The 13,530-nt window shown below is 39.4% G+C and overlaps 1 non-coding gene across 1 annotated transcript; it reads right to left on the bottom strand.

Annotated features, from left to right (window-relative positions):
- Positions 1 to 2,823: 2,823 nt before the first annotated feature.
- Positions 2,824 to 2,930, bottom strand: LOC141602762 (small nucleolar RNA R71). Its single transcript, XR_012524672.1, has one exon. It is a non-coding gene; the product is annotated as a small nucleolar RNA R71 (small nucleolar RNA).
- Positions 2,931 to 13,530: the final 10,600 nt, after the last annotated feature.

Raw genomic sequence — 13,530 nt, 5'->3', positions numbered from 1 at the left:
AGTAGGGTTGACTAGCTCTATATGGTCCGTTAGTCAGGTCGGCAGGGTCAAATATAGGGCTATAAATATAATAAATAATAACAAAAATAAAACAAAGAGTTTTGTACGTGGAAAACCCTTGAATGGGAAAAAACCACGGGCACCAAGCCAGGAGAGGATTTCACTATGTAATCGGGGGAGCAAAAGTATGATAACGACAATGTTTGTAGTATTAGTATTGTATGCATAGAAGTATGCTTTGTCTTGTGATAATGATCTCCAAAATGTTTCCCAAATGTTCCTTATATAAGCTATAGCTGAACGGCTGCCTACGCTGGAATAAATACAGATTATTCTTCTTAATTGCCCGTAATAATTGATGCGACCATAATTGGCGCATATTTAGCCCCCGAATTACCATTGTTTCTATGCTTTTTAGTGCCTATTTGGGTCATTTCTTATCTTTAGATCTTTGTTTTGCATATTCTTTGAGATTTTGATCCCTTGGTAGGAAAGGAGTAAGAATCTTGCATTTTCATGGCAAAACGAGGCTAAATGGATCGTATTCAATGACCAAGCATCAAGGAGAGACAAGACTAGAAGGCCTTTGTACATAGCTAAGTAGAAGATCAATGTTGAGAAAGGATCCTTGAGTCCCCAAGGAAATCCCCAAGGATTCTATGAAGAAAAGGAAAGAAAAGAAGAAGGAATGACGCTGTAGAAGAATCCGAACGGATCATCCATGATCCGTCCGTCCGCCACTCAATCCGAGCGTCCTTACCCGATCCGCTCGGATCCCCCAGCCCAATCCGAGCGTCTTACGCCTTGATCCGCTCGGATCGTCCATGCCCCATCCGTCCGTCTCGACCTCCATCCGCTCGGATCGCAAAGATGCAGATGGTTTCGTCCTTCAAGTTACAAAATGGAGACGCCCTTCTCTCATTGAATACCGGAGTCTCCTTGCTCAACTTAAAAGTGTAATTACTAGTTTAACCCTTAGTTAACCCTAATGCATCCTCCCTAATTTTCACTATAAATACCCCATTAGTCTAATTAGAGGAGCATGTTCTTCTAATCAATAATTAGTGTAGTTAATATCAATCAAATCTCTCTTCAATATTGTAATCAAATATTAATCAAGTTTTAATCCAAGTTTTAGTTCCTTAATCTCTCTCTTGTTCTTACTTTATTTTGGGTAATTGAAGATCATTTGGGTTATTATTGGGAGATTGACAACCTCTCAATCTAGGATTCAAGTACTTCTATTATTCTTGCTTTATTATTGGAATCATTAGTAGGTATAATCTCTTAATCCCTTTTTAATTATTGCTAATTACTTTCATTTATTCATCATGTTTCATTATGTTAGTATGATTGACAACCTTTCTAGCATGATCAATATGATAATGAGTGAGTAGTCTCTTAGCTAGGGTTTAATGGGTGATTAGGGGAAACCAACATGGGGATGATTCATGCCTAAATCAATATGCTTTCATATCTTATTTGCTTGCTTGTTTTGATCTTAATACATGCACATGTTATGTTTGATGAAATGCTAAGCCTATGAATCCTTGCATTTATTATCATCTACTATCTCTTCAACTTGACTTGTAAGACATAACCCAACTCGAGTCTTGTTAGATCATGCATGTGTTAAGTAGGAAAGATTAAGTCGACTTGTAGGTGTTGTACAATCTATGTGATTCGGCTCCGGACCCAAACTTTCCTAGGATTGTAAGATATAACCCAACTCAATCCATCACAACAATAATTGCTTGCTTATAAATTGAGAACATGTTTGTATGATCATATCCCATGAATCCCCTATGAACCCATGACACCCTAGTGCTTTTAATCAATTGTTTACACCCTTATTCCATTTACCTTGTTAGTTTATTTTCATTGCTATTTTAGTTTAGTAACCTTCTACATCAACCCAACTTGTGACACCCCTAGACACCACTAGTAGCAATAGAAATCTTCGTTTTCAATACCCGTCCCTTGGGATCCGACCTTTACTTGCCTCTTTACTAATTTGTAGAGTTGTTTGTGAAGTATAAATTGTGTTTTGTATCGACCATTGACCAACGACCACAATTACTTAATTTGTGAACTAAATGGCTCCGATCAAAAATGGCGCCGTTGCTGGGGACGGTGTTTAATTGATTTTAGATTTCTTTTATTGTTTTTAGTTGTGTTTTTTTTTTTTCACCTTGGGGAAGTAAAACTCCTCAAGGTTTGTTCTAATTGTTTTCTAGTTGTTTGATATTTTGCATGTCTAGAAGGTTACAAAGAGATTTGTTACCTTTTTACCGTGAAATCGAAAGAACCTTGACGAATAATAGGAGACTTGTTAGGAGGAATTTGGGAGGTGTTGGTGAAGTTGTTCAACCCACTAGTGAGTTTGTCAATCCTTTCGCAATAGAAGGAGAAGAGAACCCATTAAACAATACCACACAAAATCCACCTACAATGCCTAAATTTTCGTCCCACTCTACACCCACCGAGGAGAATCTACCAAACGGTACTCCTACCCCACAACATCTTACCGGAAATTTTATTGCCAAGTCCGCCTTCATCCAACTAGTTGAGAGGAGCCAATTCGGGGGCATGCCAAGTGAGGACCCTCATTCTCATATGGAAACCTTTTGCGATTATTGTGATGCTATCTCTCAAACGGGCGTGACTCAAGACCAAATTAGATGGGTCTTATTTCCTTTTTCGTTAATCGGAACCGCAAAGCAATGGTTGAAGGGCCTTGATAAGGCCACCCTTGGAATAGATTCTTGGAAGAAGTTAGCTCTCGCTTTCTACAAAAAATTCTACCCACCGGAAAAGACCAATATGCTAAGAGCTCAAATCACGAGTTTTAAACAAAGGGATGAAGAATCTTTGTATGAAGCTTGGGAGCGGTTCAAAGGTGTTTGTCGCTCATGTCCTCACCATGGACTTAGCGAATGGTTTTTAGTGCAACAATTTTGGAATGGTTTATATGAAGATTCAAGGAACATTCTCAATATGGGATCAAATGGAATGTTCACCGAAGTTGATGACAATCAAACATGGAACAAGATTGAGGAAATGGCGGTCCATAATTCGCAATATAGTAGGCCTCGCAAGGCTACTAGAGGAAAGTATGAAGTGGACACCGTTACTCAATTGGGTGCTCAACTTAGTGCTCACATTGACACTATCAACTTGAAGTTTGAACAAGCTATGGCTAGACTTGAGGAAAACTCAAAATCAAAACATCATGTCAATGCCATGACGGCATCCTCATCAATCCCAAGTGGGATATGTGAGAATTGTGGAACCTTAGGTCATGATCAAAGTGAATGTAGGGGAACAACCGAGCAAGTCAATGCTTTCCAAGCTTACAAAAGCGGTACCCCTTATTCAAATTTTTACAATGAAAATACCAAGTTCCACCCAAATCTCTCATACAAAAGCCAAAATGTTCAAAACCCTCAAACAACATACACTCCACCACCCATGAGAAATCAAAACCAAAGACCCTTTTTCAATCAAAACCAAGGTTACCAAAATCAAAATCCATACAATCACCACAATGACCAAAGTTTTGATGTCCAAAAAGCGGTCCTTCAAATGCAAAAGAATCAACAAGAATTCTTCACCCAAATGCAAAAGGATAGCCAAGCGAAGGATACCACCATCAACAACATTCTAGCTCACACCAAGATGTTGGAAACACAATTGACCCAACTAGCATCTTCAAGCTCACAAAGACAAAAGGGGCAATTACCACCTCAAGGTAATCCCCTAGACATGAAACGGTTAGTGCCATTCACTTGAGAAGTGGTACAAGGTATGAAGCACCGAAGGAGCAAGTTGAGGATGAAGTTGTGAGAGCTAGTGAGAATGAAGTTGTGGTGCAAGGTCCCAAAGAAGGGGAATCATCAAAAGAAGAAAGTTCAAAGAAAAATGAAGATAAAGCCAAAGAAAAGGAGCCCATTGTGATTAGACTTCCTTTTCCAAGTCGTCAAGTCAAGCCCAAATTTGATGATCAACTTGGAAAGTTCATGGAAATTGTGAAGAACTTAGAAGTCTCAATTCCTTTCACGGAATTAATCAATCACGTTCCGGCCTATGCAAAGTACATGAAAGATATCCTCACAAAGAAGAAGTCGATCCGGAAACTTGAGACTATCGCCTTCACTAAGGTGAGTAGTGCCATACTTCAAGGGAGTTCACCTCCAAAGTTAAAGGATCCGGAAGCTTCTCAATACCGTGTACCATTGGCGACACAACGATCAACAAAGCCTTATGTGATCTAGGGGCTAGTGTGAGTGTCATGCCGTACTCGGTGAGTAAAAGGTTGGGAATGGGAGAGCTTAAATGTACCAATATCACTCTTCAAATGGCCGATAGATCGACGAAGACACCGCTAGGGATATGGGAAGATGTCCCCGTGCGAATTGGGAAGTTTTTCATCCCGGTGGACTTTGTCATTGTTGATATGGAGGAAGATTCCAACATTCCAATCATCTTAGGAAGACCTTTCCTACACACCGCGGGTGCGGTGATTGATGTGAAGCATGGAGAGCTCACTCTAGAAGTGGGAGATGAAAGCATAACTTTTAATCTTGACAAGACCATGAGAGCTCCTCGTTTGCATGAGCCATGTTTCATGATTGATCATTATAGCCGGAAAGATGAGAAGAAGAGATCGGAACTCCAATGGAGGAAGAAAGTTGAAGATGCTCCATTCAAAGAACAAGTGAATTGTGACAAGGAGAGCTTGCATAGCTCATCAAAATCAACCAAGGAAGAAGAAGATGGCCTCATTAGCCAAAAGAAGAATTTGGGAGAGTTGTCTCCATCCGAGCAAGAGATTTTCAATGATCAACTCAATGAAGTTTGTGGTCTTTGGGACGACGAATTTAAAGGGATCTTTAATCCCTACATTGGGCATGCCATCGATCATGATCAACAACAAGAACCACGGTCTATTGAGAACCTCTACCATAACAACGAACAAGCTTTTAATTACTTCTTCGAGGTGTTGAGCAACATCAACAACACCTTGAACATGCCTCCTTGACATCTCATCAAGAATGAGAGTTTGGTGGAGTCCTCCCTAAACCACCACTTGTAAATATTTCTAACTCCCTAACTTACATTTAATTTTTGCATTGCATTTTTGTCATTTTTGGATTTTATTTACCTTGATCAAAATAATTGTCATGAAAAGAGAGAAGTGAGGGAGGGACTAATGATTTTAATTGATGTGTAGTGATTTACCTTAGTGTGGGGATGGCAATTGCCTAGGCTATTCACGCCTTAGTAGTGCCCCCACAATGAAGAACACAAGAAAAGAAAGAAAGAAAGAAAGAATGTTAAGGAATGGGTTTGCGCAAGGATCCGTGTAATCAAGGAAGAATCGGAGCGGATTCTCGAGAATCCGCCCGTCTGCAGAGGATCCGAGCGTCCAGCTGAGAAGACGCCCGTCTTGGGCTGTGCAAAAATTGAAGAATTCTGTCATTAAGGAATCCGAGCGGATTTACGGAAAGACGCCCGTCTCCCAGGATCCGTCCGTCTCTCGGTAAAATCCGCCCGTCTTGAAGCTGAAGAAAAACAAGAAAAATCTCTGGATGAGAATCCGACCGGATTTCCCAAGAGACGCCCGTCCCTCAATAAAAATCCGTCCGGATTTCCCCAGGAGACGCCCGTCTTTAGGCGGGATTTTTAAATTTTGAAGCTTGAAAATCCGAGCGGATTGCGCCTAATCCGCACGGATCGTGCCTGCATCTTCGAGATTTTCGTTTCTTTAAATACCCCCCACCTTCATTCATTCATTCATTCATAAACACTACCCATAACACCAAAACCCTCATCCTCTCCATCTCAAACACAAAAACCCTCAACAAAATCACCAAAACAAAATCAAACCACCCTTCAAACATCAAATTAATCACTCCATCTTCAAGAAAAATCAAAACCAAGCACAAAATCTTCACCCTTTGAGTCGATTTTTGCTCTCATAAAGGCAAAGCCTTTCACTTTCAAAATCGATTTGGGCATTCTACAAATTGAAGATTTTTGATTCTCTACTTGGTTTGTTCATCAAATGGCAAGAACAAAGGGAGCAACAAAGGCAACAAAGGCACCAAAAGCAAAGGCTCTCTCTCAAAGGCAAAAAGCTCTACAAACAAAGAAAGCTTTGGCAATGGTGGTGTCAACACCAAGCTTGGTAGTGGAACAACCTCAGCAAATTTCTATGGAAGCATCACCTTCTACTCCGGTAATTAATCAACTCTTGCATTATCCGGAGGTAACTTTCATTTCCGATGACCATAGAAATTCTTTTGTCAAGTTTGCTATGAAACAAATTCAATCCACCAAGTTCATATGTGAAAAAACCTTAGAGAAGCTAGGTGTCCTTGAACAAACAAGAGTCTTTTTCAATGCCATGGGTTTGAAGAAATTGTTTGAAATGAAAGAAGTAACATACCCCTCCCTTGTCTTGGAATTCTTAAGTTCCTTGAAAGTGACAAAGGTTGAGAATAGAGAAAATATTGAGTTTCGTCTAGCTAACACTAGTAGACGCATTTCCTTTCCGGAATTGGGTGCAATTTTGGGTCTTAGCGATGAACATAAATTCTATAAGCAATATGGTAAGTACGATCCCGCGCCTCTTTGGGAGGCAATCTCCGGGAAGAAATATGAAGATTTTCATGCTTGTCGTGCTCTCTTGGTCCATCATCCGGGCATAAGAGTTTGGCACAAAGTTGTGGGAAATACCATAATTGCTAGAAGAGACACCAATCATTTCACGGGGCTCGATTTTATTCTCCTTGAATCAACCTTGAATATTGGAAGAAGTTACACCAAGCCTTACAATTGTTTGAGGCTATTGGTTGATAGATGGCTTCATGTAGATAGTGGGAAGAAGGGTACGACCGTTATTGTCAATGGCGGCCTTGTCACGGTCCTAGCCAAGCACTTTGATCCTAATTTCAATAAGGATAGCAAGTACAAGGCTAAGGATGGTGGCCATCTCATTGATATGTCCACCTTGATTAACAAGTTTAAGTGGGTTGTTCACAATTCCCTTGATACCAAGTATGGGTGGCTTACTAGTGAGGCTCGTTCATTCACTTTACCCGCAAAGATTTGCCGTCTTAGTGTCCACCGGACCAACTATTTACTTTCCCTAACCAAAGAAGCCGAGTACATCATTCAACAACAAAAGGGTGACCATGAGGCCCCCTCCTCTTCCATTATCATACCACCTTACCCCTATGACTATGAAGAGTTTACGCCGGAAGGAATTGAAATTGGGAAAGACTATGTAACTCTTCTTATGAGAGCCATGCACAAGCAAGCTTATGAAGACCGGAAGAATGCTTATCTAGCTCAATATCCTCCCCTCCTACATTTAGCTAGGCAAGGACTCCTTGATCCATCTTGTCCTTTGCCTAGTTGGGCGGATAGAGAAGCTTTGTTCCCGGGTGCATCAAGGGATGTGGTGGAAGATAATGAGGTTGTTGGAAATGATGAGGAGATTGATGATAATATTGAGGAAGAAGCAAGTGGAGATGAAGAAAGGGATGGTGAAGATGGTGAAGATGATGATGAGGAAAGCAATGAAGAAAGTGCCAAGGAAAGTGGCAATGAGACCACTTCTCATGAGGGAAGTGGTGATAATGATAGTATGATGGAAGACTAGCCTTGGAGACTCCTACTCTCCCACGGTTTGTCTATATCTCTTTGTACTTTACTTCATTTTGATCATTGGTTAGTTGAGTCCTAGCAACATCAAAGGACTCACACCTCGGTTCCTTTGAGGTGTTCTTTATTGTTCCCATTTTTGAAAATCCAAAATGACAATCTAGTCTCATGCATAGCATAGCATGTGCATGAACTCCCCCATGTCTCGACATTAGCAATAGTGTCTTACTTGGTTTGGGGAAGTTGATGCATACGCAACGGGAGGTAATCTAAATTATCCTCTCCGTCATAACAAAACAACATGCATCATGTAGAATAGCTTAGTGTAGAATTGCATTTAGCATAGAAATCATGCATCACTCTTGCATAATTTCCATCATTTTGGCCATTGAGGACAATGCCCATATTAGTGTGGGGATGGGAATTCTAACACTTAACTTCTATTCAAAAACCCATAAAAATTGAAATTTTTCAAAAATCATAAAAATTTGAAAATTGAAAAATCCAAAAACAAGTTCATTCTCCTTTGTATATATTGTCTTGTATATATTATGTTTGTTTCATCCTTGTTCACTTTGATTGACTACGCCACATCCGAGACATGAGGATATTGAAGACCGCATGGTATGATCTTTCCAATCTCCTTTTTCCTCTTTATGTTAATGACTATGTGGCTTTATTTTGATTGATGCGGTAAAACAATGTGAACTTAGGACTTGCATTTAGTTTATATGTCATATTAGTTGGTAGAATCATTTGCATTAGGATGTTTATATGTTAGTTGCATCATGGCATGTAGTTTGCATGTTAGAAAAATTTTGCGAAACCGTCTACTTCGGAAGCTTGACAAGTGTATATAGGCCCTAGTAGATGCTTTTTATTCTTAAGACTTTGCTTGTTAGAATGCTTGTAAAACACCCTAGGATGTGTCATGCTAGTATCCTTTGACCCATGGTTTAAGGCCGAGTCAAGAGTACCTTGTGGTGTGATAACTCCTTGGCTACCGTTTATTCCAAGGTGACCCTTGAAACCGTGCATACTTCTATCCATCATCCATGTTCTACCACATTTTTGTCATCAAAGGGAATGGGCACAAAAAGAAATTGATTTGAGTTCAAAGAAATGAAAAGTGAAAGAAAGTTTGCAAAAATGCATCAAATGAAAAGAGGAGCAAAAATAGACTCCTAAAGCTTCAAATACAAGGCACCCTCGTTACTAATTGGGGTGACTTTGGAAATGTTCAAAAATGCAAAAAGTTGTCAAGTATTGAAATGTCAAAAATCAAAAAGAAATGGCAAAGAAAGTGTTCTCAAATGTCAAATGCCAAAGAAATTTGGGGGGAAAACAAAAACAAAAGCAAACTCCCAAAGTGAAACTCAAATACTATCGATCCCTTTATCCATCATATCCATTTTTGTGCATGGTAGAGAGGGGACGACCCTTCTTCTTGTCTAGGCAAGAGGGGGAATTCCGCGATCCTCCAGTGTTTCTAACACCATAGGGAGTCTACTCTTGACAAAAGCATTTAACGATTGAGGACAAAGGTACCCTAGCTTGACACCTTTTGGAGGTGATTTATTGGTATCCTTCTAGGCTTAGTAGTTTGAACAAATTGCATCTATGAAGGATTGTGTACCCTCGAATTGCTTCCCTTGTAGATAATTTCCGCCACTTAGATGAGGAAAGTGGCTATTCTTTTGTAGATGCATCCATTACTTGATTTTGTGTGCTTAATGTTTGGATGTGTCGCCATTTTGGCAAGACCCACCTTGCCTTGCAAGAAGGCATCCTACCTCATGGTTGTCTTGTTGTGAGTTGAAGGGGCGGAGTGAGACCCGCTAATTGTCTCATATCGGCTATTATTATTAGGTTAGGTTAGTTTTGGTCCTAGTCTTTGTCACCTCTTTACTCGGGACGAGCAAAGGTTCGGTTTGGGGATATTTGATGCGACCATAATTGGCGCATATTTAGTCCCCGAATTACCATTGTTTCTATGCTTTTTAGTGCCTATTTGGGTCATTTCTTATCTTTAGATCTTTGTTTTGCATATTCTTTGAGATTTTGATCCCTTGGTAGGAAAGGAGTAAGAATCTTGCATTTTCATGGCAAAACGAGGCTAAATGGATCGTATTCAATGACCAAGCATCAAGGAGAGACAAGACTAGAAGGCCTTTGTACATAGCTAAGTAGAAGATCAATGTTGAGAAAGGATCCTTGAGTCCCCAAGGAAATCCCCAAGGATTCTATGAAGAAAAGGAAAGAAAAGAAGAAGGAATGACGCTGTAGAAGAATCCGAACGGATCATCCATGATCCGTCCGTCCGCCCAGCTCAATCCGAGCGTCCTTACCCAGGATCCGCTCGGATCCCCCAGGCCCAATCCGAGCGTCTTACGCCTTGATCCGCTCGGATCGTCCATGCCCCATCCGTCCGTCTCGACCTCCATCCGCTCGGATCGCGATGACAAACATGGTTTCGTCCTTCAAGTTACAAAATGGAGACGCCCTTCTCTCATTGAATACCGGAGTCTCCTTGCTCAACTTAAAAGTGTAATTACTAGTTTAACCCTTAGTTAACCCTAATGCATCCTCCCTAATTTTCACTATAAATACCCCATTAGTCTAATTAGAGGAGCATGTTCTTCTAATCAATAATTAGTGTAGTTAATATCAATCAAATCTCTCTTCAATATTGTAATCAAATATTAATCAAGTTTTAATCCAAGTTTTAGTTCCTTAATCTCTCTCTTGTTCTTACTTTATTTTGGGTAATTGAAGATCATTTGGGTTATTATTGGGAGATTGACAACCTCTCAATCTAGGATTCAAGTACTTCTATTATTCTTGCTTTATTATTGGAATCATTAGTAGGTATAATCTCTTAATCCCTTTTTAATTATTGCTAATTACTTTCATTTATTCATCATGTTTCATTATGTTAGTATGATTGACAACCTTTCTAGCATGATCAATATGATAATGAGTGAGTAGTCTCTTAGCTAGGGTTTAATGGGTGATTAGGGGAAACCAACATGGGGATGATTCATGCCTAAATCAATATGCTTTCATATCTTATTTGCTTGCTTGTTTTGATCTTAATACATGCACATGTTATGTTTGATGAAATGCTAAGCCTATGAATCCTTGCATTTATTATCATCTACTATCTCTTCAACTTGACTTGTAAGACATAACCCAACTCGAGTCTTGTTAGATCATGCATGTGTTAAGTAGGAAAGATTAAGTCGACTTGTAGGTGTTGTACAATCTATGTGATTCGCTCCGGACCCAAACTTTCCTAGGATTGTAAGATATAACCCAACTCAATCCATCACAACAATAATTGCTTGCTTATAAATTGAGAACATGTTTGTATGATCATATCCCATGAATCCCCTATGAACCCATGACACCCTAGTGCTTTTAATCAATTGTTTACACCCTTATTCCATTTACCTTGTTAGTTTATTTTCATTGCTATTTTAGTTTAGTAACCTTCTACATCAACCCAACTTGTGACACCCCTAGACACCACTAGTAGCAATAGAAATCTTCGTTTTCAATACCCGTCCCTTGGGATCCGACCTTTACTTGCCTCTTTACTAATTTGTAGAGTTGTTTGTGAAGTATAAATTGTGTTTTGTATCGACCATTGACCAACGACCACAATTACTTAATTTGTGAACTAAATGGCTCCGATCAATAATTGACAATATTATTCCCTTAATTGATGCATTTACTGCGAAATCTTCCTATTCAATGCTGCGTATATATATTCCTTTTATAACGTGAATTCCTGGTCTGATATCGTCCTGATATTTTGACCGTTGTCCTCTCTATAGCCCGGCGCCTATCTTCATGTGTCCTGATAGCCTGACGTCCTGACAGCCTGATAGTCAGGTTAAGATGAGATACTGATCAGGGAGGTCTGCGGATTTCCAGGCCTAACAGGTAGCTTCCTCACAACGAATGAATTTGCCCACCACCTCACATAATTTCTTTAGGCAACCCAATCCCCAATACTTCACATCAAGTCCAACAGTTTTCATCCAAATTGGTATCCTCTTTACATCATGTTTTACCAACTGTGTCTCAGGCGTCCACTCTTTAATAATGACATGCTTATTATAAAATAGCAGATGACCATTATTCCAAACAAATTGTTGTTGTTCCTTCGTTTTAAACCTCACAAGGAAAATACCGTTCGGCATAAATGAGATTTCGTCCACCCCCTAAGCCTGCCACACCCTGCTTACAAACCCAGACAAAACAGAGCTCGGGGGGTTCGCACCAAGCACATAACAAACAACAGAAATAGACCAAAATAGAATCTCACCAACGACATCTTCTTTAGTAATTTGAACCATCGGAGTAGTCACGGGTAAAGCTACCACTTCCTCCTCAGGATCGTCATGCTCACTTTCATCGTCTTCCAGTATCAAATGAAGGTCAATTTCCAGCTCCTGACAAGAAAAATGCAGCTGCCTTTGATGCGTTTTCCCTTTATTAGATGAATTAATACTAAAATCAACGTGTTTTTGTGAGTTTTGTGAAATTATTTGGGTAGAAATTTGAGTTTTTTGGTTATTTTTTGTTGATTTTCTGGTTCTAGCCATTTCTTGAAGAAAAAGAAACTAAATCAATGCTTTGAGCTACTGAACCGTCGACCTTGCAAGACTCATATATATCGAACTCTCACCGGTCGCTCATCACACAAATTAAGCACAAGGTGAGTTTAAATGTATGGGATAAAACGAAGTAAAGACGCTCACCTAACTCGACCTATAAGAACATGCATGTAAACTAACATAAAACCGACTTCCACCGACCGTACATATGCATTACAACCAATCATGACCAAGACACATGCCGAGGACTTACATACAATGTGAGGTGAGGCAATTGGGTAAGAAGGGGCAAAATAGATTTGGATAAGTGGAGGCAAAGCCAAGCTAGTACAACCAAAACCAAATAGTCAACACATTCCGCTTCACTACTCAATACAAAACAAAAAACCGTGCCATTGTGGCAAACCATCACTCACATCAACAAAAGACTCCCCATAAAAAGTAATGATAAGCATGGGAGTATTATACAACGATCTTTTTTTTTTTTTTTTTTTTTTTCATATGATCCTTTTCTTTTTCTTTCCTTTTGCATTTTTTTTCTTCTTCTTTTTTCATTTTTACTTTCATTTCACTTTTCTTCTTTTTCATTCACTACCAACTTCAGATCTTTCGAAGCGAACCAAATCTGACATAGATAACAGCTTACCCACAAAAACCACGCACTAGCTTGACAAGGCAGGCTAAATTTGGATGTAGTTAGGGGGTCAAAGGGAAAATTTGTTTAATGTGATGTTAAAGGGTATAAATGAAAGAAAGGTTGTAAGTTACCTCGCCATGTGTGTCACCACCGCAAACCGAATGCATACAGGTACTAAGAAAAGGGCATCATGCACGTGCAAATTGATGTTACATGTCGTATAGAGAGTACTACTCACATCCTATATGAAACCGGTCATGAATGTCAGCAGTTTATCAAGCTCTAAATCTTAGAATGTATACGTGGCTTGCCAATAAGAGAGTCAAGTCTATTCGTTCAGATAAGTTTAAACCAAAAACTCGTAGATTATGCACATTACCATGCCAACAAAAATGTTAAAAATGTGTAAGGCAAGGGTAAAAGACTCAAAGTAGCATAAAAGTTCCAACGTTACGACTCAACCTAAATGCAAAAGTAAACGTGAAATTTTGAATTTTATGAATTTCTTATATTTTTATATGTTTCGTAGTTAAAATAAACAATGCATGCGAAAATAAACCTGCAAACTGAAATGTATTAAAGACAATATGCAGACAA

This window comes from Silene latifolia, chromosome 9 (genome assembly GCF_048544455.1).
Source record: "Silene latifolia isolate original U9 population chromosome 9, ASM4854445v1, whole genome shotgun sequence".
In the NCBI taxonomy this organism is placed as follows: Eukaryota; Viridiplantae; Streptophyta; class Magnoliopsida; order Caryophyllales; family Caryophyllaceae; genus Silene; species Silene latifolia.
The sequence above is the reverse complement of the archived record's forward strand: the minus strand, read 5'-3'. Positions and strand labels throughout refer to the sequence as shown.